The 27878-nt window shown below is 40.9% G+C and overlaps 1 protein-coding gene and 1 long non-coding RNA gene across 2 annotated transcripts in view; one reads left to right on the top strand and one right to left on the bottom strand.

The window, feature by feature from the left end:
• Positions 1-27878, top strand: part of FAM155A (family with sequence similarity 155 member A) — a 772046-nt gene that overhangs the window by 47947 nt on the left and 696221 nt on the right. The gene's annotated exons all lie outside the window — the stretch shown is intronic.
• On the bottom strand, positions 16568-21292 carry LOC120393779. The gene is made up of 3 exons (XR_005592118.1): positions 21147-21292; positions 17612-17749; positions 16568-16676 (listed from the first exon to the last, which is right to left on the bottom strand). It is a non-coding gene; the product is annotated as an uncharacterized LOC120393779 (long non-coding RNA).

Raw genomic sequence — 27878 nt, 5'->3', positions numbered from 1 at the left:
TGCTCACCACCTCACAGGATCGGACCTTACATGCAATTGAGATACCTGTTGAGGCCATTTGGCAATGGAAGCTAGTTAAGAAAGATGCATATCACATATGTGCTCTGTGAGATGCACTAAAGCACTTATTTATTTTAACAATTAAAGTGAATTAAGAGCCAAAATACAAAAACAAATACCACCTGTTCATGAGTGCTACGTGAATATGTGCACCCAAAAAAGGAATTTAGGCCCCAATTCTGCTCTTGCCTATTCATGAGAGGACCCTTACGCTGCTAATTTCAGTGAGACTCCTTGGAGGCAGCTGGGTATGCCTGTGTAGAGTCAGTGGCAGGATCAAGGCCTAAAAACTCCTGACTACAGGAGTAAACTCTAACTCCAGCTCAAGTTTCTCTTTGGGCCTGTATTACTACTTGAGGTGTCTAAATGCTACCCCAGCTGTGTGACTGCATCTCCCCGCCCCCAGCAGTTGTTTACCTCATCTTTGTATAGGAGGAGCATCTCCCATCCAAAGATTTAATATTTTCTTCTCTATTTGGAGGAAAACAAAAACATAGCACCAAGTGCTGCAATGAGATACTCATCTACATCCACTAAAGTTAGTAAAAATGTGCATGGGTACAGGTGTCTACCTAGGCACATCTCATTGCAAGGTCAAGGCCCAAGTTATTTGACAAATGCTATAAACAGCCAAGTAACCCAATGCCACCCTTGAAGACAAAACTGCATAATAAAACCACATTCTTTAATGTAACTAATCACAAATGCCAATACTTGCAACAGTGTGCCTACCCATTCACCAACTTAAGCTTCCCAACAGGTCAGTTGCCCAAGGTCAAAGTTCACACTACCCTCTCTGATATAAGAAGCCTGATTTCTAACATCCCCTTCCTCCCCGCCTCCCCCTGGCTGCACAGAAAGCTCTGTTTTGCAGTGAGGATACCACAGTAAGTAGTAGCTTCTTGTTATATTGTATTGTTGCATAAGCAAATACAGTTTAAGAGCTGCAATCAGCACAATACAGTAGCTCTAAATATACATAAATCATTGTTAGACTCCAGTTCTCTCTGGGTTGCATGATTGTAACCTTAATTTTTAAATAACCTTTTATTTATTTACTTTTACCCAGAAAGAACATTAATTCCTTCCAAACACTTTATTTTTTTGTTTAAATCTTAGAGTGACTCAAACATCCTTTTTTAGCCAGTATTCTCTTAGTCCTGGAAGTGTCAGGATTTCTTAAGAATCTCTTCCTTTCCCCCTGCCCCTGTAAATCTGTTGGCCAGCAAAAAAAAATTTTTTTTTTAATTTAAGCCAACTCTCTCTCCCACCGCCTCCCAATTCTTCTTTTCATATAGTGTCACTGACTTTTTCCTAATGTTCATTTTTTACCTCCTTTTCTGTAAAGTTATTAGACACAATACTTAAAGCAAGCCATTAGATCACCAGTAAATGTGATGTAGCTAGCTGGATGGAGTTCCCCAGACACCATCATGTTCAACTGCAGCTGAGAAACTGCAGAAAGGCCCAGCAATCATTAATACTAAGGTACTTTTAGATCTTTTGCTGATGTGCTACAGTGGTTTGGATGATCCACTCTTTCCTAGACATACATGATTGTAAAAGTAATTCAAATGCAACAATGGTTGAACTTAGATATTAGTGGTATGTCAGTCTGGTTAGTTTAATTTTATTTGGACAAGGAGATCATGAACCCTTGCATGCATCACCCATAGGAGATGTGAGCATGATGCTGCATCCTCACTCTCCTCAGACTTCTATTGATGGGACTTTGAGTTGCATAAGGAGTGCAGAATTTGGCCAACGTATTTTTGAAGAATAAATAGATTTAACATGCATGTCTAATGTTAAAGAAAAGCTTATCTAATGTCTTAGATAAATTGTTCATTTCTGGGAAGGTATGACCTCTGTAGCTTAGCAAGGTGAATGAGAGCTGAGTAATTCCTACATGACTGCTGGTGAAACAGGCTGACATCCACATCCATTTTATGTGAAACTTTAGGAGAGGTGAAGGTAGTGATTTGGGAGGGTTCTCATGCCTTAGAACGAGGCAAAATTTTTTGATTGAAAATGTTTTTAAAGAAAAATGCAGCTTTGCTGGCACCAGAACATTTTGTGGATGCCATTTTTGCTTAAAAAAATCTAAAAAAAAAAAATCAAAATTTCATTTAGACATTTTTGAAAATGTTTATTTTTCTCATTTGAAACAGTTGTTTCAAAATTCTTTATTTACTTTAAAAATAAAAAATCAAACATTTTAAATCAAATTAATCTTTTACTTTTGATTCACCAAAATTTTGGAATAAATTCATTTTTGGTTTGTCCTGCCACAATTTAAAAAAAAAAACTTTTATACAGAATTGGCAGCAAACCAAAAAAATCCATTATTCTCACAGCTCTGCTCTAGGTTTCCCAAGAATTAAAATATGAAAGAGTTCTGACAACACTCGTGTTTCCCTGCTGTATTTCAAGTATTTGCCAGGAATGTGAAGTGTAAAAACCCTTAACAAATACACACGAAAATTAATATAAATTAAGCCTGCAGTTTCTTATGAATAACTAGAACATCAGTAGATAGCATTATTGATCTACAACCTTATTTATAGTTTAACGTTACTGGATTTCTATTTTGTAAAGTTAACTCTTATTTCAAACAATATGCAGTTCTATTGATCACTGAAACCCCTCCAACCTGCTATTCACAAAAACTGTTTCTGGCAGAATCCTCTTGATGCCATCTACTGCATTACACGGTCAGGTTCACCTTCTATTTTCTGTTCCTACTCCTTTTAATATAGCAATCTGAGGAAACAGATTACCTGGCTGTGAAACATATTTCTCCAGCAGCAGGATCTGGCTCAGTGGCAAGCTCCTTAGACAACTATTTTGGCACTGATAGATAATTGGACAATAGATGACTCCTGGACCTCTGCCTTGTAGTTAAACTGCTGATGTGTTGTCTAAGTTGTCTTCCCTGCTTCTTTCTATATTCTTTATGCCCTGGCTTGATTATGTATAGTATTATGTTTGTGATATAAGCCAGGTCCTCCTCTCCATTGCAAATGCCACAATAAATAGTGTGTGTGTGCGCGCTCGGGTCAGAGAATCCCATTCCCTCTTAAAAGAGTGGAAAAAATTAAATGTCTTTCTATGAAGATCTCGATTTTACTGTAGGATTAGAAACAATTATTTAGGGCATTGTTTCTTGGAGGGAAGTAAGCAATTCATTTCCTTCCTCAGCAGGGTTCAAATAAACAGTCCTCGCTCTTACTTACAGGTGGGCTGATAAATCGAGGGATTCCTTTTTGGCAAGTTTAAGGGGGAAGTTTGTTTCTTTTTGTGGCACAGGAAACAATGTCTACACTGCAGCTGGGAGCAAGCCTCGCAGCCCAGATAGACAGACTTGCGCTAGCCCATCTTGAGAAAGCATGCTAAAAATAGCAGTGTGGATGTCATAGCAAGCAGGGCCAGTACTTTGGGCTAGCTGTCCAAGCCCACCTGACCCCTGCCACTATCGAGCTAATGCGACTCCATCTATTTGAGCTGGGAGGATCCCTGCTGCAGTGTAGACACACCCTAAAAGATCACAGGTCCCAGTTCCTTGGCTCCAGAGCACTTAAGGCCTTTGCTCACTGTATAGATGAGTTCCTGGAGAGAGTCTATTGGTGTATTTGAGAGTAATTAAATACACTCTAATATCTATGTTATAAAGAGATTCTACTTCTGAGTGAGCTCTGGTTTCTCGGACCATGAATCCCAAAATAGCAGGCTGCTGATAAAACACCTACTAGTCCACCTCCCGTTTCTTCCTCTATCCATGATTTATGAGGAAATGTGTCCAAGCAGTATAAAGAAACCTCACTGTTTTGTGATGTTCAAATTGTTGGTATGTGATAACCAGTTTCATAAATGAAGCAAGTATTTCAATACACAGTCATTTTATACTTGTATTTATCTCTTCAGTATATAATATAGTAATCCATTTGAGAACAACCTGAAGCTGCAAATAACATTTTACATTCCAGTGATTTACAGTGTAATAGTGATACACAAATGGTGGGAAAATAAAAGGAAGTATATAATCTGTCATGAGGGAGGATCTTGCTTGTGTGGCAGCTTCAGGATTCATGCACCCTAGGCTGTTTAAGATTTTGAGATAAGTGTTTTGTCAGGTACAACATTACTTGAGTCTGTCAAGCACCTAAAAAGCATCACAGGAATCCAATATTAATTGGAGTCTAGACGGGTACGTTGTGGCTGAAACATGTTGGTTTGAAGCTTTAAATGAAGTTGGCAAGCTGTCTGGTTGCTTAATTCATAGAGATTGTAGGAGACATGATTTGGGTTCATGGATTCCAAGGCCAGAAGGGAAAATTGTGATCATCTAGTTTAACCTCCTGTATAGCACAGGACACAAAACTTTCTTAAAATCCACTGAGCATATCTCTTAGAAAAACATCTCATCTCGATGTAAAAATTATCAGTGATGGACAAACCACCAGGACCCTTGGTAAATTGTTCCAAGGTTAATACGCTAACTGTTAAAAATGTGCACCTTATTTATAGTCTGAATTTATCCAGCTTCCAGACATAGGATTATGTCCTACCTTTTTTAGCTAAACCGAAGAGCCCATTATTAAATATTTCTTCCCCATGTAGATACTTATAGACTGTAATCAAGTCACCCCATAACTTTCTTTTTGTTACACAAAATAGATTGAGCTCCTTTAGTCTATCACTGTAAGGCATGCTTTCCAATCCTTGAATCGTTTTCATGCCTCTTCTCTGAACCCTCTCCAATTTTTCAACATCCTTCTTGAAGGATATGGACTGTTCATTAGTCACTGTTAAAAACTTGGCCATTACCTTTCTGTACAGTCACCAGTCTTATGGACGGACCGGATCACTGGGTCCCACATGCTCCTAAGCAAACTGGATCTGGACAGAGTCTAGTCACTGTTTCTAGCCCTGGGTTTATAGGGTCATACACCCAGACTCAGATTACATGGCTGACACCATCTCCTCCTTGGGACCTGGGACTTGACAGTCTAGCCACCCTAGATCCTAAAACCAGTGCCATAGACCTCCTAAGCTGCCCCAGTCATATACACATGTTCCCCCAGAGCCACCAAAGCTGTGAGTGCTCTGGTCTTCTAGTTTAATCCCTTTTTGGGGACATAGCCAACATTTACATTTGCATTAACAAAGTTCATAACAGATAAGAAATGAAAGATCCATAATCAACACTATGGAGTATAATGGCTAGTACTTCCCTAGTAAATAGTACACAGACCTGACATCTTGGAAGTAGAACCTGCAACAAAAATTAGGTGAATAATTGTCTTCACCACTGAAACTGGCAAAATATTTCACACCTGATTGTGTTCTCAGTTACAGGTATGGACATGAGTGATACTACTGGAAGTCAGTGGAGTTTCAAGAGTGTAAAACAATCATGTGGATGCAGAATCAGGCTCTATGAATTTGTGGAAAATTACTTTTAATATTTTCATCAGACTTTTGTGAAAAACAAAAAAACATTTTTGACCTGAAAGAGAGAGTCCCATTTAAAGACACCCTTTCTTGTTACCAAAATATTACGGGCTTTGGGGGGGGAGGGGATGGTGAATGTGTGCCTCAGACAAATGTGCTTAAATTAAATGAATTACCATGGTTTTTCCAAAGGGAAACTATTTCACCATTTTTATCCCCATTCTCTAAGTTCCATTGCACAAATGATGATGATTTCATAGATAAATTAAGAGATTGCTAAAGTGTAAAGGCAGATGGGATCATTGTGATTGACTAGCTTGACCTAGTTTAGTCTATAACACAGGTCATAGGACGTCCCTAAATTAATTCCTGTTTGAACTAGAGAATATATGTATTTTAGGAAAAGAAATTCAATCTTGATTTGAAATTTTCCAGTGATGGAGACTCCATCCATCACAGTCTTTGGTAAATAGTGTCAAGGGTTAATTTCCATTACTGTGAAAAATGTGTGCCTTATTTCCAATCTGAATTTATCTAAGGTCAAATCACAAATACTATAAAAATACCAATGAATAATGGAACTCCCGCAACTTCCCTTGGGGAACTATTTCACATCCTAAACAAGATTATTTTTTACAAAATGTAGCTTATGTTTTCCTTTGCTTAATTGCCTCCCATTACTATGTTTACCTTAAACAAGTCCTCTACCTCCATAGTATTTACACACCTTGAATAAATCTGTTAGGATATGTTGCTGCACTTCTGCTTATTCCAGTGAGACACTTGAAATAAGAAGCAGCCAATCCTTTAAGAGTGTGTGTTTAAAGCCTGATTTTCTACATTCACATTTACAGCACCTTTCTCTTAAAAATTCTCTTCCCTCTCTCCCTACGTGGCATTTGCTGTCATATAAAACCTGATATTAGTTTGGTGTGCTTGCCTTGTTTCCTTAGAAACCTTTCTGAGTGATTTCCTGTAAAGGAAATTATCATCCCACATTTAGGAAGGTACAGTTACAACTGAATAATGTTTTGACAGAATTATCAAAATTAAATTGCACACTTTACGATAGCATCACATCTGAATTAACCTAATGTATATTTTTGATTCGTAAATGCTTTCTCCTCCATTCTGAGCTGCAGACTAATGTCCATCTTTAAAAAGTCATCAAGTGAAAAAAGGTCAAGGCTAACCCGGGGAAAGAAGCATTATATAGAGTAATTTCACTTTTGAAAATGTGGTTTTTTAGAGGCTCTAAATGGGAACACATGCAGTTTTGAGACAATATTTGCATTAGAATCAGAAAATGTTCTCATAATTTTGTAATGTTTGCTGCAAAGCCTGTTTATTAGTAGTACAATGCATCAGGATTTGTTATATTTTATCAGAGTTCAACTCCAGTACTAACAGTTGGATTGGGATTTTAAGGCCCTCATCCTGTAATCTCTGAGTCCACCCACACAGATCCGATTGCAGGATTGGGTTCTAAAATCCTGTGGCTCTTACAAGGTGCTCAAACATGCAGAGGGAATCCATTTGTTTTATCTAGCTTTGGGAGAATCAGTAACAGATTGACTTGTACTGCTCATGGTGATTTTTTTTTGTATTTGTATGTACAGAAAAACGTATATTCCTCATACAATCATATTACTGGTACCATGGTGCCACATTGTTGGTAATGGTTTTTTTTATTAAAATGTAAATCAAATGGAAAAAGCACTGGAGTGATGCACAAATGACACTGTTGTTAGGGGCTGATTTGACAAAATTAATGCATCTTACTGCAAGTTTGCACGAGTGTGAATTATTTACTCAGAGTGATGGAGCTGTTGTGAAGAATCCACATAAGCTGTGCTGGACATAATTTTAGCATAGTATACACACGTATACCCACATCATTAGGGTTACCATTTCTGTGGCAGTATCCCAGGGATCTGTTCATCACCAGGTGTCACTCTATTGGCTGAATTTTTGGTACTGTCCCCTGTCTTCATCTGTTTGCTGATGGCAGTGCCTGATCATGTCACCCTTCACTGTTATCCCCTGCAAAACTGTGTGGAAGAGATGGAACGCTTGGATGATGATCTGGTCCTGCTCCTTATTGTGGGACACATGGTTATGCAGTGGAGTGGGTGCTTAGTGATATGCTGGGTGGAATTTCGGCAGCAATTTCTGACACTTTGAAGATGTTGGTCAATGACCATTGATTTAGCTCACATTGTACAGATATGGTGAATTCCAGTATTGTCATGTTATGCCCTTCAGTTGACCATCATTTCTGGTGCAGGGAAACAAGCCTGGTGTGGTGGAATCGCATCATCCTGGGAGGACCAGCAGTGAAGTCAGAAATTCCAAATAAAGAAACTGACCTTCATGGAGCTGTGTGAGGAGCTTGCACCAACCCTCCAGTGCCAGAACACTTGATTCAGGGAAGCAATACTAGTTCAGAAGCAAGTTGCTATTGCCTTGTGGAAGCTGGCTACACCAGGCAGCTGTAGGTCCAATGCAAACCATTTTGGGGTGGGAAAGCCCACACTTGGTTCATCATGGCGCAGGTTTGTGAGACAATGAACACAGTGATTTATCTACAGGTAGCTGCCTTAAGAAAAGGTCCAGAAATAATAGCTGGATTCAAAAGATGGTGTTTCTGTGCAAGGGCTATCAATGGCACTCATGTCCCAAAACTTTGCCCACCACAATGGGCAAGTGAGTATGCGAACTGAAGAGTTTTCTTTCCACTTGTTCTTCAAGGCTTAGCGGACCACAGAGGCAGATTCCTGAATACAAATGTGGGAAATATTAGAATGGTTCATGACGTCAGGGTGCTGAGGGGATCAGGGTTGTATTTAAAGGGGGAAGAAGTGACTTTATTTCCTCAAAATGATATTGTTCTGTTTGGCTTGTGTATGCCAACTATTATTTTAGAGACCCTGCTCCAGATATGGGTCAGAAAACTGTACCCTGACATCAATGACCCTGGACAAAGGGAAATCAATTACAAGCTAAGTAGCTGCAGAAAGGTCATGGATTGCATGTTTGGTAAGCTTAAAGCTCATTGGCAATGCCTGTACATCCATCTGGATGCCAATGTGGCAAATGCTGTTTGTATAATTGTTGACTACTGCATACTACGTAACATTTGTAAAGGTAAAGGAGCATGCTTCCATCCTGGGTGGGATCAAGACAAGTCTGTTCAGGCAGCTGGATCCTACCCATTTGCACACTGATTCTGGCTCCCAGTGGGCAAAGAATATCAGGGACACCATATGTGCACACATCTTGGCACAGCAGAGGATGACATCTGCTTGTGCCGAGGGACACCTTCATATCCTATGAAACTGCTGGAAATGCACATGAGGTAACAACACTGATGCAGACTTGCAGGGATACATAGCTTTATGGGTTTTGTTCCTCTGTGGCTGAAAGTCATTAGCCATTCATTTGTGTAACATTGAGGACTTTCAAGGTTGTGAGGTCATATGGTTAGTCATCACTTTTGGGTTTGTTTGAACATAATAAAACTATAACATTCTTGTTGTAATTCAGACCTACTTGGAAATTAAACTTACATGATGACTTCATTGGTATTGACAATAACATTTTGAAGGTAAATCAATGTTTTAGAAAAAGTAAACATGAACGTCAGGGAAGAGTATTTAATCTGCTGGCTGAGAGCGTCTCTAATACTGTACTTAACTATTTTATATATATAATGTAAAATCTGCAGTGCAGTGGTATACAAAAATGAATTACCCATAGGGCTAGTTACCTGAATTAATGGGCACAGGGCAAGTGAGGTGGTCAAAAGGGACTGATCCATCTCCATGGGAATTATTTTTACATTCCAAACACCTGAAAAAGCTTGAAACAACCACCATTGTTTGTAAAAGTCAGTGCCAGGTAAATGTTGCCTTATACTTCTGCAAAACATGGAATTTCCACCCAAATTAAACCTTTCTGCCCTGAGCCTCACAACAGGTATCATTTAGTCCTGGAGCTGTAATAGCTCTTTTGTATATAACAATGAAACCTCTGATATGAGATGGCTCTGCAGATCTAGAAATGAGAATTTTTTACATTCTCAGCTTCCCAGTGGGGCCCAACAATTAATCCAAGCCCTAGAGATTTCTGAGTAGTACATTTATAGTGACATTTTTATGAGTATTAAAAAAAAAATTTTGAGTGCATTATTAGAGGTGTGTTAAAATTTTTCTCCCTGTGACCCTTGCATAGTTACGTACATTGGTAATTAAGCCAACCTGCTTTAGAGACAGATGGATATGAAATAAAGTTCCAATAAAAAGTTAAGACTCAACATTTATCTAAATACTTTAATGTAGCATTGAATGGCATGTAGAGAAAACATTATTGTGGAGTGAGGGTAAGAGGTTTTCACCAGCACTCGGTAGGGGCTGACTACATAATTTATTCATGCCTTTGCCACTCATGAGTGGAGCTGTGCAATTAGCTGATTTTTCTTTTATGGTGGTGGCCAAAATGGAAATAAATAATTGAGTTGACCTGAAACAAATTTTAAAATGGTTTGGTGAAATGAAAAAGTTGAAAACAAATATTTTGGGATCAAATAGGCATTTTTCAAAAGGCATTTTAAATTGAAAAATTAAAACATCTCACTTAGAAAATGTCAATGTTTCATTTTGACTTTCTTGGATTTTTTTTCTAACTAAAACAATTGGTGAATTTGACATGAATTTGTGAAATGTGATTGCATTTGAAAAATATTGCCCAGCTCTACTCACGAGTAATGTGGTTACCCTAAAAGCATGCTGCTGAAAGCTATATTTTACATATCACACCACAACGTGTGTGTGTGTGTGTATATATAGATAGATAGATAGATAGGGGGTGGGGTTGTATTACAGTAGTGTCTAGAGGTTCCAGCTGTAACTGGCACTAGCTGTTCATTGTGTTGAGCAATGTACAGACACACAGTACCCCAAATTGCTTGTACTCTAAATGGTAAATGAGGTTTGCCAGGGATGTCTGTAAGTACAATACTATTCATTAAACAAACCCTGTTTAATCTTAATGCTGTATTATGAAAAGACCTTTGAATTGGGAAAACATACTTTTTTGCTGATGATCAGTGTTGTCTGTTTATTGTGGATTACTGACATGGATATGACAAGTTTCCCCTCATTGTTAATCATTTCCATAAAATTGTAAACTATTCCAACTAGTCTCTTTCTGGGATGTTGTATTTCATGTGGTTTAATGAACTTCGACTAATTACTTACTTCACAAACTTATGAGGATTAATGATTCCCCAGAAATTAACCTTTTGAATTTTACTCTTTAAATAATACTGGTTTTAGGATACTTTAGACCTGTGGTGCTCAAACTTTTTCAGTTGCGCACCCTCTTACCAGTAACAGAATCTGTCCTTACCCCCCTTCCTCCAATACTCACAGCCAAGGCTTCCTCAGCAGCGGAGTTTGGGATGAAGGTAGAGCTGGGGATGGGAGAGGAGCTGGGGCTAGAGGCAGAGCTGAGAGAGTGAATGATGGCAGAGCCAGACTGGGGGCATAGTTGAGCTGTGGCTGTGGTCGGAGCTGGTCTGGGGGGAGAAGGAATGGGGGCGGAGCCAGGCTGGGGGCAGATAAGGGGGCAGAGTGGAGCTGTGGCTGTGGTCGGAGCTGGTCTCAAGGTGGAGAGCGAATGAGGGCAGAGCTGGTCTGGGGCCAGAGCAGTGAGTGGAATGGATCTGCATCTGCGGGTGGAGCAGGGCTGGAATGTGGCACTTCCTCCCTGCACCCACATTGGGGCTGGCCCCAGCCCAGCCACACGTCCCCTCCCCCCAAAAAAACATTCATCTGCCCCCTCCTAGGAGGGTTTGCCCCCAAAATTGGGGACCACTGCTTTAGAGGCAAGAGTGTATGTGCTGAAAACACTATAGAAATGCATTTATTATTGAAATGACTTGTGAAAGATGCTGGAAAGACAGCTAAAGAGACTGAAGTCTTTGGGTTATCCAAAGAAATCCGCAGGGGAAATAGTAGCATGATCCTCCCCATTCTGTTCTTTAATGCAGTGGTTCTCAATCAGGGGTACGTGTACCCCTGGGGGTACTCAGAAGTCTTCCATGGAGTACATCAATTCATTTAGATATTTGCCTAGTTTTATAACAGGTTACATAAAAAGCACTAAGAACATAAGAATGGCCATACTGGGTCAGACCAAAAGTCCATCCAGCCCAGTATCCTGTCTACCGACAGTGGCCAATGCTAGGTGCCCCAGAGGGAGTGAACCTAACAGATAATGATCAAGTGATCTCTCTTCTGCCATCCATCTCCACCCTCTGACAAATAGAGGCTAGGGACACCATTCCTTACCCATCTGGCTAATAGCCATTAATGGTCTTAATCTCCATGAATTTATCTAGTTCTCTTTTAAACCCTGTTATACTCCTAGCCTCCACAACCGCCTCAGGCAAAGAGTTCCACAGGTCGACTGTGTGCTGTGTGAAGAACTTCCTTTTATTTGTTTTAAACTTGCTGCCCATTAATTTCATTTGGTGGCTCTGAGTTCTTCTATTATGGGAACAAGTAAATACCTTTTCCTTATGCACTTTGTCCACACCACTCGTGATTTTATATAACTCTATCATATACCCTCTTAGTCTCCTCTTTTTTACTAGCGAAGTCAGTACAAACTAAAATTTCATACAGACAAAATGAGAAAGCAAGCAATTTTTCAGTAATAGTGTGCTGTGACACGTGTATTTTTATGTCTGATTTTTGTAAGCAAGTACAGTTATTCCTCACTTAAAGTTGTCACGGTTAACATTGTTGCGTTGTTACATTGCTGATCAATTAGAGAACATGCTCGTTTAAAGTTGCACAATGCTCCCTTATAACGTTGTTTGGCAGCTGCCTGCTTCGTCCACTGCTTGCAGGAAGAGCAGCCCATTGCAGCTAGCAGGTGGGGACTTGGAACCAGTGTGGGCCAGCAGCCCCCCTATTAGCTCCCCTAAGTTCCCTGTGTGGCAGCCGCCCAGCAGGCTATCACTTGCTGGGCAGTTCAGCTGTCCCTCCCCTCACTGCCACGTGCTGCTCCTGCCCTCTGCCTTGGAGCTGCTCCCGGAAGCCTCCTGCTTGCTGTGCAGAGGTAGGGGGAAGAGGGATGCTATGTCAGGGTGTTCCCCTCCCCCCATTCCTGCCCCCCTAGCTCCTATACCTCATCTCCACAGAGCAGCAGGTGCGGGTAGGGGTGGAGGGGACATGACAGGGCTCAGGAGGGGGAGCTTGCTGGCAGCAGCTGATGTCTCACCTTGTTGATCTACTTAAAAGGCAATGTACTTAGAGTGGCATCAGCATACTTAAAGGGGCAATGCGTGTCTCTCTCTCTCACACATGGTGTGTGTCTCTGTCTCTCTCTGCCATGCTGTCTCCCCTCCCTCCATTCGTGCTGCCTTGTAGAGTGTGATGCAACATTAACAACTATGTGTTAACCCTTGAGGGCTCAGCCAAGTGCTAGTTCATCATTTAGCAACAAGGCATTCCCTGGGAAATATTCCACCCTCTGACTTTACCACCTCAGCAATCTCACCTCACAATCATCATTGCTGTGTATAGTATTAAATTGTTTGTTTAAAACTTATACTCTGTGTGTGTGTGTGTGTGTGTGTGTATATATGTGTGTGTGTATATATATATATATATAAAAATAGTCTTTTGTCTGGTGAAAAAAAAATTCCTACACCCCCCTTCCGCTCCCACATTTACATTAATTCTTAAGGGGAAATTGGATTCACTTAACATTGTTTCACTTAAAGTAGCATTTTTTTCAAGAACATAACTACAACGTTAAGCAAGGTGTTACTGTAGTTTTTAAAGTGAGGTGAAACTTGGGGATACACAAGACAAATCAGACTCCTGAAAGATGTACAGCAGTCTGGAAAGGTTGATAGCCACTGCCCTAGCACAATGTTTCCCATTTGGTTGTGGGCATATGCACCGACTTCCCCCCTGCCCAGTCGGTGCTGGACCCCTCCCCACTCCTGGCCCCACCTCTGCACTGCCCTCGCCCCACCCCATTCCACTCCTTCCCCAAAGTCCCTGCCCCCGACCCGGTGCACTCGGGGGAGGAGGCGTGTCCCCGTTCCTCCCCTTCCTTCCTGTAAAGTCTTAAGCACCGCCAAACAGCTGTTAGGCGGTGGGGGGTGGGGGGAGAGTAGCAGGGATGCAGTGCACTCAGGACGGGGGGAGGAGGTGAGGAAGTGGGTGCTTGGCCGCTGGTAAGTGCGGAGCACCTGCTAATCTTTCCCTGTGGCTACGTCTATACTACCTGCCCAGGTCGGCGGGTAGCGTTCGACTTCTCGGAGTTCGATATATCGCGTCTCATCTAGACGCGATATATCGAACTCCGAACGCGCTCCTGTCGACTCCGGAACTCCACCACCGCAAACGGCGGTGGCGGAGTCGACGGGGGAGCCGCGGACTTCGATCCCGCGGCGTCTGGACGGGTGAGTAGTTCGAACTAAGGTAGTTCGAGTTCAGCTACGCTATTTGCGTAGCTGAATTTGCGTACCTTAGTTCGACCCCTCTCCCGCTAGTGTAGACCAGGCCTGTGAGTGCTCCAGCCCCGGAGCACCCACAAAGTCAGCACCTATGGTTGTGGGAAGGTTCTGGGTGAGTTGTGTGTGCCCCAGACAGAGGCACTTCCCTAGTCTTCCCTTCACCTTCTATACTCTCACTTCCCCTGGGCAGAAGGGAGCAGGAGCTGGGTAGCAGCAGCAGCACAGAAGAAATGGCTGGAATCAGCAAGTGGCCAGTAGCCTGGTAGTGATCATGGCCTGGCCGCAGGGGGCCAAGGGGCCAGCTGAGGCTGCAGGAGCGGGCTGGGCTGAGAGAATAACAGCAAGGGGCCTGGGAGGAGAGGCTGAGCAGAAGGCTTGGACTGAGGATGAGGGGAGGGGAGAGCAGAGGTAAGGGTACATCTCCCCAAAAGACACAAATGTACTTAATGGGCCCCCTTACTTGAAAGTTTGGGAACTGCTGCCTAACTTCTTCTGCAAGGATATGAGAGCAGCACATTGTTCTTCCTCAATCTCTCTTGTGAGACTGTTGTTTTGAAAGGTTACAAAGAACCCCTCTGAAGTACCTCAGTAAATGCATAACTTTTATTGAAGTACAGAAAAGTTCCAGAGTGGAACAATCAAAGGCAACAGTCTAGTCATCCGAAGAAGTGGGTATTCACCCACGAAAGCTCATGCTGCAAAACGTCTGTTAGTCTATAAGGTGCCACAGGATTCTTTGCTGCTTTTAGTCTAGTCAAGATTCTCTGCACAGCTCTCAGTATTTCATTGCACAGTTCTGGCTTCAGATTCCAGCTGCTGAGAGCTGAAGACTCAAATATTAGTTGCAGCAATCTAGCACATTTTACTGCTTCAGGTCATTGATAGGAGCTCAGCAGCTCACATGAACTTCAGTTTTGCTCATCTTCATACACTTTAGGTACTGAACTGAAATAAAACTGTGCAATGGACCTACATAAAGGCAATCAATTATTGTCCTTTTTCAAACTCTTTTTTGTGAAATGGACATTTGGTCTTCTAGGCTGGACTTCAATCAGCGGCATGTACTTGGAGTCCTGCTTTGCCTAGAACAGAGCTGTGCAAAGAGATGCCAAAAAAAAAAAGAGTAAAGGATAGTTTAGAATTGGTTAGATTGTGATTGCTCAATTTATCATTACTTCTTTGTCTCCATGGGAGTTGCTGTGGATCTAGAAAACTGTCTCATTGGGCCACTGGATAGCCATCCAATGGCATCCACTCCCAGTCACTGGAGATGAAAAGTAATCCATTACAAATGGTTTCTTCCATTACAAATCCCTTGATCTATCCAGTCACCATGTTTCTTTCCTCCAATAGGTGGAAATAAATGCTTATAAAAACAAAAGCATTAGAACAGTTTTTTTCTGTGCAGAGGAGCAAAAAATATTGGGATGGAGTTTGAAAAAGCTCAGCTCACCTTTCTTGTGATGTGTATTATGACTGCTAAACTCGTCAGCATTTTGTGCTCTGTCTCATTTGGTTAATCAAATGGAAAGATCTGATTCTGAATATCAGTTACTATGCATCAAAAGGATCAGAAACATGTCATACAGAGATGACGTTTATATTTTGTGGTGCAGTGGACTTATCTACAGTTGCAGCTCACTGTTATTAGCAAGGCCTATAGACTAGTTGCTACAACTTAGAGTATAAATGGTGGAAGAGGAAGACTTTAGTTTTAATTATTTGTAAGGAATCTTTTCAAAAAGACAGATAAGACTCTGTTTTATTAAAAGTGCTATCTGCTATTTAAGACTAAGCAGAAAATTGCCCAAATGAGAAATAATATGAAATGGTAATTCAAATGCCCCTTTTGTTTCCTTGGACACTTTAAGATCTTTATCACCTGCTGAGTGCCTGGCACAATGAATAAACACTGGAGTCGCAGGCTCGTAGCATTAAATAGATTCTGACTAGAGGACAAAACACTTCCCATTACTATCTATCTGCTCTATTATTCAAATAAAAAAATGCAGGTTTAAAATTTCTAGAAAAAAGTTCATCTCTTTAGTTGGTGGTTCTTAGAAAAAAATTGTTTACCTATCTTTCCTGAAAGTGATAGGTTTCTTCACAAGGCAAAAATTAAACCCATATTACACCAACCAATGCCCTGAAGAAAAGAATGCAATTTAGGAGTCTAATCACTTAGAGAGAAAACACACATGGATTTATATCTGTGAAAAATAGCACACATCCTTTTTATGCAGAATTGCCTCTCTAGAGTGAGTTCATTGGAAAAAGTTAGGAATGTAGTGGGTGGTGGGGACAAGTATAAGAGTAATAAGGAGGTGGTTAATGCATCTTCTACAAAAGTCATTTATAATTGGGCCAGCCTAGTATTCTTATGGTGGTGTCATGGCACATTAAGTTTGGGAAATAAGAGTTTAGGAGTTGAAATGAGTTCTTTGATTCTGGCCCAGTTGGGCTTGGAAGCTTTTTATTAAAGCAGTATATTTAGCTTTTGATTGTAGCATGATAGCTTCCCATCACTCTAATGTCCTGCCTGAAGAGCATTAGTGAGTTTCTGAAAAAGGAACATTCAGACTTTTTCAGGTAGAGTGGCAAGATGATTGCGCAGCAGAAGTTCCTTTAAAAAAACAACAACAATACTTTTGTCTGACAGTTAGATTTTCACTACAGTTGTTACAAGTAAACAGCTAAAAATATTGTAATTGAAAGACTAGAGAAAAGAGAATACTTTGCACTTCTATAATACCTTTCATTTGAAAATATCAAAGCACTTTACAAGCAACCACTCCTTGAATTCCACCCAGGGAGGTAGGGAACTATAACTATTTTGCAGATTGGTAAACTGAGGCACAGAGAGTAAAGTGCTTGACCAAATTGTCAGAGTGACTTATTAGCAAGGCCAGGAATAGATCCTATTGTTCGGACTGACCATCCCAGGCTAGTGGCCAAATATTACACGGTGGATTTGAAAAAAATGGTAAAAGTTACAAATTACTTGGGCACAAGGCTGGTCCTGACCACTGCAAGCTGCCTTAGCTGCTCAGATCACATAATGCCCCTGGCAAGACACTGGAACACCTTTAAACTTTTTAAAAGCAGGAAATGGTAGCACCCTCTTTGGTGATGAGCATGCTGGAATTTTGCTGGATGTGTGTGTGTTGCCCATTGTTATATTACCAGAGCCAACAGAGAAGGAGATAGATCCAGAGGAAGCTTATGGAAAGACAGCTATCTCCTGTCGTGGCTTTAATGTTCTGGGTGCAAAACTGAAACTAGTAGGAAAGTGAGATTTTGCACTGAGGAGGAGGAGGAGAGTACAGAGCCCCCAAAACATTTAAATGGACAGGACATCACACAAGCATCTATACTTCCCCTTTCAGCTCAGAACTGGGATGCATCACACTAAAGGACAGATGGCATATACTATTTCTTCCTCCTCCATCCCTTCTTCTTCTCTATTTGCACTCAGTCTCAACGTATTTTCCACCAAGTCTCTGCTCCTATTTTTAATCCTCCTGACTCACTCCATGGCTTATATTACTGCTTGCTTACTCCTTATCATGTCTTTTATGTGTTCTGCTCTTCTTTGCCTTTGTTTTCTCCCTCTGCTCCTTGCATGACTCCCTGCCGCATAGTGCTGTACATGTGGGAAGGTCCCCCTGGAGCAGGCCAGGAAACTGAATTTCAGTCCTGTGGGGAAAAAAACATTTTTGGCGGGGAGGAGATTCATTCTGAAGCTGAACAATTGATTAAAAATTCTCCCCCTGGGAAGCCATGGAGCTAGCCAGCCTGGAATCTGGAAATTGAGGCAGTTTAGGGAGCCTCAGAGCCCTGTATCATGGGTAACCTGCCACTTGGGCTGTGGGGGAACTGGGATTCCCAGGTACCCAGGTTGTCCACTAGCTGGGGAGTGAGGCAGCCAGCCAGGCAGGCTGTGGGGGCATTGGAGAACCCAGGGAGGCAGACAGCCTGCCTGCCTGGTTTCCATCCAAACTTTTGCTAGAATCGACACATTTCTGTCATATCAGCATTTTCTGACAGAAAAGTGTTCTATCCGAAGATTTTCAACCTTCCCCAAAATCTCTGCTGTCTTTTTAAATCTCTGCTGCCTTTTAGCAGACCGTGAACATATCACCTTACCAGCTATCTCTTGGCCCTTTCCCAGGGCTTATTATTCCCTAGGCCTTTTCATATATTTACATAGTCATCTGTTCAGTACTTGTGTGTTCTGCACTTTCATGCTTCCTTTTTAATTCAAGGACAGTAGTGGCTGCTGAAATGCTTCCCCCTACTGTTGATTACTGGGTACGCGATTGTTCATTGCAATGGTGGTAGGGTTTCTGAGCAGATACTTTTACAGATTTCTACCAACAGCTGATCTCTATAATAAGGATGAGACACCAAGGAATGGTGACAGATCCTGACCCATGCTATCTAAATGGCCCCTAATGCCATAGCATCTGAGTATCCCACATTCATCAAGGTGTTATCCTCACAATGTCTGGTGAGGCAGGGAAGTACTGCTATCGCCAGTTTGCAAAGGGGGAGCTGAGAGTCAGAGATTAAGGTGCAAGTTTATGATAGAACCTGGAATTGAACCTAGCTCTCCCAAGCTCTAGGCAGCTCTAATCACTGGACCATGAAAGAAAAGAAGATTGAAGGAGAATTTTTAAACTAAGCGCCCTCTGTCCTGCTCTGGCCATCTGAGACGTTCTGCCAGTCTGGGAGATTCCTTAGCTGACATAGCTGGCTGTGATCCATACCCTCCTGGTGTAAGGGGAATACTAGGGATTGGGGGTGGGGGTGTAAATAGATTGCCCCTGGGGTGGTGATATGGACATAGCTTAGAGAATCAATGAGGCTGCTCTAAAATTATTCTGGGGATAGGAAATGTGAAGATCAGTGGGAGGATTGGGGAGCTGAAAATCTTTCTCCTTCCCCCTGCACCAGCACTCAGTACAGCAAAGGATTCAGCCATGAAATCTCAGTAGTTCTCACAGTCCACTGATTCTAAGGACTGCTGTGATTAAGCTGAGCAGATAGCAAGTATGAAAAATCGGGACGGGGGCGGGGGGTAATAGGAGTCTATATAAGAAAAAGCCCCAAATATCAGGACTGTCCCTATAAAATCAGGACATCTGGTCACCCTAGCTGTGATAGGTGCATCTTCTTTCTAGATGTGCACTAGCTGGGTCAGGGCCGCCCAGAGGATTCAGGGGGCCTGGGGTCTTTGGCGGTGGGGGGCCCCCGCTGCCGAATTACGACTGAAGACCCGCCCCATGACCCGCCGCCAAAGTGCCGGAAGGACCCCACAGCGGGTCTTAGGGGCACTTCGGCGGCGAGTCCCAGAGCGGAAGGACCCCCCCGCCACCGAATTGCCGCCGCCGACCTGGAGCGGAAGAAGCTCCGGGGGCCCAGGCCCCGCGAGAGTTTTCTGGGGCCCCTGGAGCGAGTGAAGGACCCCGCTCCAGGGCCCCTGAAAAACTTTCATGGGGGCCCCTGCGGGGCCCAGGGCCTGAGGTGTCCCTCTTGCCCCTCCTCCCCCGTCTGGGCGGCCCTGAGCTGGGTTACATGCCTATTAGAGTCATAAGTGACTTACAGGCCTCTCTGTTCCAGTGCACTTATTTGCACAATTTAGTTCTCTGTCTGCAATTTTGTGCTCATGAAGAAGGCTTATCTCCATGAGTTTTGCCTCTCTCCTAGCAGTGAGATTACATTAGCTTGCAGTAAACTCACTTAAGGTGTATTGTTCCTACTACCACTCTACTGGCCTCCTTTTTCATCAGAGGAAATGATGGTACCTCATTTCATGGTCTTAAGTGGTGTTGAGCTTTTACATTAATAAAGATGAATTCCATTAGCAGTCTTGTCTATCAGTCAAATGTTAATTCATCTAAAATGTAAACACTCGTACATGACAAGAAAAGAGTGCCAGAAAATAGCTTTAAATGAATTGACCTGTGTTACTTAGAGTTATTAACCTGTCACAGCAGCGATGGAATAAAATTTCTTTTAAGCATGTCATAGTCTCTCATTCTATCATTTCCACCCTTCCTCTCTTCTTTTGCTGTACACGCTCAGGGAATCCAAACAATAGTGGGTTATGTACCAGAAATGGTTGGAATTTTTTTCATTAAATCTCTTTTCATAGAATATCCCAATTGGTGAAAATTGAAACTATCTGCTGAAAAGAGTCATTTTTGACTAATTTCCCATTTAGAAAAAAATGTTAAAAAGATTGAAAAATTGTCTGTCTCGTTCTGACCATTTCTAAAAGGGAAATGTCCTTTTTTAGGTCAACATGACTTTGTTTTGTAACTTACATTAGTTTATAGTAAAAACAAAACAACAACAAAAAACAGGTTGAAATGAAAATGTATCAAAATATTTTCACCTGATCCATTTTTTCCCCCACTGGATTTTCCATGATTTAAAATTTTTGAGATTGACTTTTTGTCCTAATTCAAGAAGTGAACAAAAATTGAAATTTCAAAAATTCTCTCTGGATGAAAAAACTATTTCAAAATCGATCATATAATTTTATTGAAATAAATCTTCATGTTTGAAGAGCAGATACATTTCAACACACAGATCTTGTGAGAAGGGCTACTTTAGAAAACTACAGCAGCCGTAGTATTAAGTGAATGGTTTCATTGAATTGTAGCAGCAGAATTGAGATAATTTTTTCCTCTGATTTGTTTTTATGGCTAGTGTCTCTGAGATAACCGTGATATGCAGGGGCTGAAATGTTGAATAAGCTACAGCTTCTACTGCAGCTTTATTTTTAAAGCATTTTTATGATCAAATATAATGTAAATGAAAGCAGAAACTAAAGAGAAGGAAGTTCATGTATTTATAATGTACAAAATTGTGCCTCACTGAATCAGCATGTGCCATAAAAGCTTTTGGTGATTAGAAATGTTAAATGGTTTTATGGAAAGGTGATGTTTAAATTGGTCCTTTCCTGGAAGAAGAGAGCAAACTATTGAATCAACTCTCAGAGCTCCTGTACAAAAATCAAATTTCATCTAACTGACTATAGCCAATGGATATTATGGAAAGTATTTACTGTGCCGCTCTGACTTACTTGCTGGAATGGAGCAATCGGAGTGGGGGAGGTAGGAACTTAAGTATAAGGATTAAAACATAAAGACAGAGAATGTAGGTGCATGTTTTCAATTGTGAATATGCTACATTTTTTAAACTGGGACAGTGAGAGCATATTGCTTTAAAAAATACTATCAATACAGCACTCTCATGCTTGACTCTCGTATTCCCAGGGTGAGTCCCCATTCTTTAAGGTTTTTTGAGCACTAGAGTCAGTGGCAATAATGGGAGTATGCAAAATATCTCAAAGTGATGAACGAACAGCTCAAATCAAGACACAGTGCCACAACCCAGAGCAAATTGAACAATCAAGGGACATCAAAATGTCTAGAGATGCCACGCATGATAGACAAATTTCTAGGGAGATGAACAGGTAGGGACTGAAGTGGAATCAAGCCATGGAAGTACTGTGGAACTGAACAAATGGGCAATCGGGAGTTTAAAGAACCAGGCAGGTCAAGAGAGTACCACAGCACAAAACAAACATATTATGCAGCTGCAAGACAGGTCATTGGCAAAGGATTCTTGTAAAAACAGGCTGGGAGGCAGCATTTTGGCTGCTGCCAGGGCAGCTCCTTCATTCACAATAAGCAAAAAAGAACGGATTGAAAGGTGCTGGCTTCTGAAGCAACGGTTGTTGGTAGTACAGTAAAACCAGCACTAATGCATGTTGCTTCTACTGCTCTGTTAAAGCCCCAAGTCCTAAAAATGAGAGGAATTCTACAGAGTGAAGGAGATCCAGGATGAACATCAGTAGGATGATGCCTGCAAAGAATCAGATTTACAGGTAAGTAGGTTTTCTCTTCACCTACCAAGTGAAGATAAGTATGATAATACACTAATGTTATTTTTTATTATTTTGTGTCTCCCAAAAGTGTTACAGGTGCTTCCTAGAGGATAAAGAAAGAAACATTCTCTTTCTAAAAATAAATCTAATATTCAAAATTTTAGGTGTGACAGTCAGTAGACAGGAACCGGCATGTGGAAAGACAAGGGTTAGAATGATAAGATTATATAGTTACTCAGGTTAGAAGTGTGTGCAGTTTGGGTGTTTAGATCAATGTGTGTTTATATCTGTGAATAAAACAGGCAAGAGAAATAAGACAGTGAATGTTTTATTTTGCTTACAGTGGGTGATTACTATTTTTAGCTGTTTGTTTACATATTGTTAGTCTTCCTATGTATTACATATAAAGTAGGATTGAAGACGTGAGTCATCTCATCCCTACCTGATTTCCTTCCTAGCTACTGCATTTCTGTTTTCTCCATACACATGGACAAATACTACTGTTCTCATGTCAGCTTTCTCCAGACTTGATTCCTTATTCAGTGCTTTTCTTCTCATTGTCTGGTCCCTTCCTCCCTTCAGCAGCTACTAGTGTCCTTCTCAATCACCGAAATCTTGGCCCTGTTGAAGTCAATGGGAATTTTCCAATTGACTTTAGCGGGGCCAGGATTTCACCAGAGCTGTGGGTGGAGCCTTCCTCATAATTGATAGCTCACTATTTTTGCAGGAGCACCAGCAAAAGAAACATTTGGGAAAAGACTCTGCCTTTCTCCCACACACTCCTCTAGCTCTGGGTCACTGTAACAGTGTGAGTTGCCTAAGGGTGACTCACCGCTCTGTGCACTTTGTAAGCATCCCCACATGGGAGGGGCCAAACTGATGAGATAATTAAGCAACAGGTGATTAAACCAGTTATCAAGGTAATTCAGCTCATTGGCTGAGGACAATTAAAAGAGGAACAGGAAGAGATAGGGAGAGGGGAAAGAGAGGCTAGAAAAGCACAGAATTTCAGGATGGTGTGGTGTTTAGATGTTGCTTGTAATTACTAGAACGGGGAGCACTGACTGTTGGGAGTCTGAAAGGACAGGAAACAGGAAGGAGGGGGGAGGAATTGAGGAGGCAGAGTGAGAGTTACAGAGGGTGCGGCAGCAGCTTGGTAAAGAGGTTTCCACTTTAAAAAAATAGTCCTGTTGAAGTTTGTTAGTCCTTGCCTGGTTGATACAAGAGGTGGTGAGGTAGCTTTCCCTGGGTCTGGGGAGGAGGTAAAATCCTTTATGCTGTGGAGAACAAGAATTTGTATAGCACAATGTAAATAAAGCACATGGTGTTGAACTTGCCATGGGAATGTGTAAGGACTGTTCATAGCAAGGAATCCAGCATGAGAGAACCCTGCCGTGTCACAGTCGCTCACATAGTATGGTAGGTGCAGAGATACCATGGAGATGGATGAAGTTTAAAACCCCAAGATAGATAAGTAGACATGTTAATGTCCTTGCCAGAGGAACATTCTGATAATAGAAACTATTATAATAGTCTCGGGTAAGAAATGTAAACAGATATAGCTACAGGGAAACAGACCAGAACCAAGTTAAAAATAAGAATTTAAATGTGTTGTGTGAATATTCTGAACTCTTGCAGCCTAAATGAAAGCACCTAGCTTCCTTTTTCCTGTGATGTGACATATTTCATGTCATCAATCTTTTGTGTCCAAGCACGTCAGATCAACATTGACAGTAAAGTGATTTTTTTTCTTGAGCCATGTAGAATGTTTGTTATTATGTCACTAGAAATGTGTATTTCATTTTTTAATTAAAAAGTGTGAACTAATTAATTATTGAGAGGAAGTCTACAAAAATATTCATTTTGGAATATTAAAAATGCAGGACTTTTTTTCAGGCAGACTACATAGCAAACACTCTGCAGACATTTTGTTGCCAGCTTTTGGATTTTGATTTAAGAAAGGCTTTCTAGGCTTCTACAATATTTTACCAACCAGTGACTTCTTTCCTGCTGTTACTAAGCTGTAGGCTAGAAATTGCAATAGACTATAAGCTTCTGATTCTGTGACGGAAATATCAATGTTGTGCTAACAAACAATTCTTTTTTACTAATTTTTTTTTAGCTATTTAAAAACTAAGGGTTCTACCTCTGAGGTGGATTTGAGCAACATAAATTGTTACAATATTTACTTGGAAATAAACATCTAGGGTGTTGTTTATTTAATATGCTTCAGAGCTCTGCAGGAATACATAAACACACTCATTCATTTATACACACACACACACATATTCAGGCAACTTTGACAAGGAAGACAAGAAAAGAGCTTTGGTGTTCTGGATACTTCAGCTGTTTTATGAATAAAGTAGCTTAAATTGATGAGTATTCAGTATTACCAAGCGGCACCTTCCACACATGAACTTTCTTTTTAACAGGAAGAATATATTTAAGTCATAAAAGTCAGAGATGGGAGAGCCCTGTCTAGATAGGTCCCAATTCAGTAAAACATTTAATCATGTATTTAAGTCCATCCCTACCAAGCAAAGAATGTAAATATTTGCATAAATCCATGCCACCCAGATCCAGCAAAGCTATTAAACATGAGAGGGATGGACTTCAACAGGTACTTAAAGTTAATCACATGATTAAATGCTTTGCTGATTTAGGACAATGGTCCCCAATATTAATGAAGTATTGGATATTAAACTGGTATTACACAGGACATAAAAACTTAAAACAATCCATGCTAACTGAGCCCCAATCTGACAAACATGCACATGCTTAAGTTTAACAGTTGAGAATTCCCATTCACTTCCGTGCATTATGCATCTGCATAAGTGTTTGAAGGAATTGGGTCTAATTGATATTACTGCGTGTGCTTTCACAGCCAGAGTTGTGTTTTTAAGACAAACTATGGAAAGGTGAAGACTTGATGTAAGATGGAGTACCTGGTTCAATGTTATCAGCCCAAAGATGATTTGATATTTGCTCCAGCATAACATAGTTTAGCCAGCTACCTGTATTTAGAAAGCCATTGGGCCTAATTCTAATCGCACGCCAGCTTTATGCTAACTTAACTCCATTGACGTCTATGTAAATAGTCCAGATTTACATTGATGTGAGATCAGATTTAATTTCTAATTTGCAGTTATATGTGGCACTGGGAATATAGTATGTAAGGAACTCCTCATCAATTCTTTATATGGTACTATTTTGCAGAAGAAGATTGTCAATTGCTGCAGAGGTTATATCTTACAAAAATATGGTATGTTTTTACAAACCACAGAGGACAGCTTGTCTGTTTTGGTTTCCATTCAGTCCATATCCACCAGATATAAAATGATGGTTCATAAAGTCCTAATGACACTTTGCTGTCCCTTGATTAAATGTCTTTGGTATCTGCTATTGCATTAGATGATTTCCACAATGGAGAATGTTCAGTAGAAATGTTCTGGCACAGGTAATTTTTGTGTAGCCATATAATGTTTGTTTCCTTTTACCTTAATTTTTAATGTGTGAGAGCATAGCATTTACATACCATACTATGACCATTCTAAATATTATTTTAGAAACCACACAAACTACTTGTGATCTCTCTGCCAACTTTTCTATAGACGGAGGAATAATATCTGAATTGAGATTGCCCATGACAAAAAAAAGGTTTGATACACCCTGCTAAATTTCTTATGGACACATTTCAAACTAATTACATTCATCATTTAATTAATGAATTCATGTGTAAAGACTCAGAAACAGTGATTAAATCCCCACTTTAAATTGCAAAACTTAATTCAGCCCTGAATATGAAACTGTAACCAGCACCTACATACATTCTTTATTTTCATTTATTCTGGATATACTGCTTTTATGTGCTGTCCAGTCAGTAGTTTAACTGGAAGTGTTTGGAAAATTAACCTAATGAAGTTTGGCTATGTTTATTTTCCTAATCAGAAACTGTATTTTAAATAGACTTGCACAGTTCATTTAATGAGTCTTTTTTCCTGGAATCAAAGTGGAAAGTGGAGCTGCAGTACCCTGGAAGGTACAATTTAGAATATGACATTGTTTATCTTCCTAATCTCAGGCAGCAAAAATATGAAATCCTAAAAAGTAAAATAATTGTTTTATTCCATAGCAAAACTAAACAATAACAGTGAGTGCCCAATACTAGCAGAGAGTGACTTTTTTTTTATCAATAGGCCACCACCAAGTATTTTCCCTCATGTTTTCTCTTGACTACTGTTCAACTAAAGGTGTGAAGAGGAGGAATTAATATAATGAATGAGACAGCCAGGTGTAGTCTTTATAAACAAATAACTTTTAAAAAATACCACTTACAGGTGGGGAATTTTTAGCTATTTGTCTGCACGTTAGGCATATCACCATCTAGCATGCCTTGATCAATGTATGAATGAAAGTAGATGAGACTGCCAGGACTTATGGGTTTCTATTGCATCTATGTGAAAGCAGTGACTTCCAATTTGCAACCATTCACATGCAGAAACTCAGTCTCATGAGAATGAAATTTTGCAGTTAAAAAATTCCACTAGTTCCAACCCTGAAGCCACTTTCCATGGTGAAAGAATTGTTCTCCTCCCTCCCCACAAGTATGTTCTGCCCCTATATTTACCACCCCAAATGACTGCATAAATCGTGGCTTATTATGCCAAGGCCTGGAGGAAATTGTGCAAAGCTTGCACTTCTGATGGGCTTTGGTTACCTAGATCTGCTTTGCCATTTCAGAAGCTCCCAGATCATCTCATAGCATCTCATAGCATCCTCTGGCTGATTTTCTTCACAGGACAGATTTGAATTATGACTCCCTTGAAGAATTTGATGTCTCATGAACAAAGTTCATTGCCCAGCTAGGTTTTTTTTTTCAGCTTCACCTTGCAACATCTGCAAAATCCTGTCTGGACATTGCATAGCTTTTTATAAATTGAGGAAAGGGAAGGCTTGCATGGATATGCAGTGGATCAATTAGAATCCCAGGTCCCTCTGAGAACAAGGTGAGTTTGAGATTCCAATGGGACCATGAATACCTGCCCCCTGACCTAAGAGCACAACTTATCCCAATGCTAGCCCTCTATGCAAAGTCTATGTAATATGTTCACAGACTCCTCTCCAGCTGTCCTGAGGGACATTACATGGCTTAATCTCTCCCGATCATACTCCCTGCTTGTACTTTATATTCCCAATAATTTCTCACATATTCTAGGTCCCCTCAAGTTCACATCAGAAGACCCAGCAAACCCCGACTCTTCCCATAGCATGTACACGTCCACCTAGTTCTCCTAACATTCCTGATGCACCCTCCATGAACCAACTAATCCATCTGAATCTTGAATTCCATCCACTGGTGCCGTACCTTTTGTTGTCTTCCAAGCATCCACATGTACTGCTCAAGTCCTCCCTCCCCCACACCAAATCTATATACTGTCCCCTTTTTCACTGCACAGTCTGTGGCCCACCAAAAAAACCTATTCTTGCTCCTTACTGGAAACTTAATCTTTTCTGTAAGGAGGTCCTTTCACACCAGATGTTTGCAACAACACTATCTCTTTTGGAGACAAATGGGCTGGTAGCAAAGAATTTTGCTGGGGAAGCCTATTTAGTTAAGCCAAGTTTTTTTTTCTCAGGGGACATGCCTTTCAGGATACAGCAGGATCTGAAGGTAGGCACCACTGGATTCTCCTGGCTGCAGGTGGAAGTTTCTGGGAGGAGTTGCTAGTTTAACTCTTTCTGCTGGAGCCTTATTCTTCTGTGGGGAGCTACCCACGTAAATTCCCTAGATCAGGTTCTCCACCTAAGGGGTGGATGAATAGACAGATAGTCTTGACGCTAATATTCTTCTGCTTCCCCAAAAAGTGGGAAGAGGAGCTCAACAGGGAATCTGAAGACCAGCAAGGGGAATGAAGACCCAGGGAG

The sequence above is a fragment of the Mauremys reevesii genome, linkage group 1, assembly GCF_016161935.1.
Source record: "Mauremys reevesii isolate NIE-2019 linkage group 1, ASM1616193v1, whole genome shotgun sequence".
Classification (NCBI taxonomy): Eukaryota; Metazoa; Chordata; order Testudines; family Geoemydidae; genus Mauremys; species Mauremys reevesii.
Note: the sequence above shows the minus strand (reverse complement) of the source record. Positions and strands in the feature narration are given on the sequence as shown.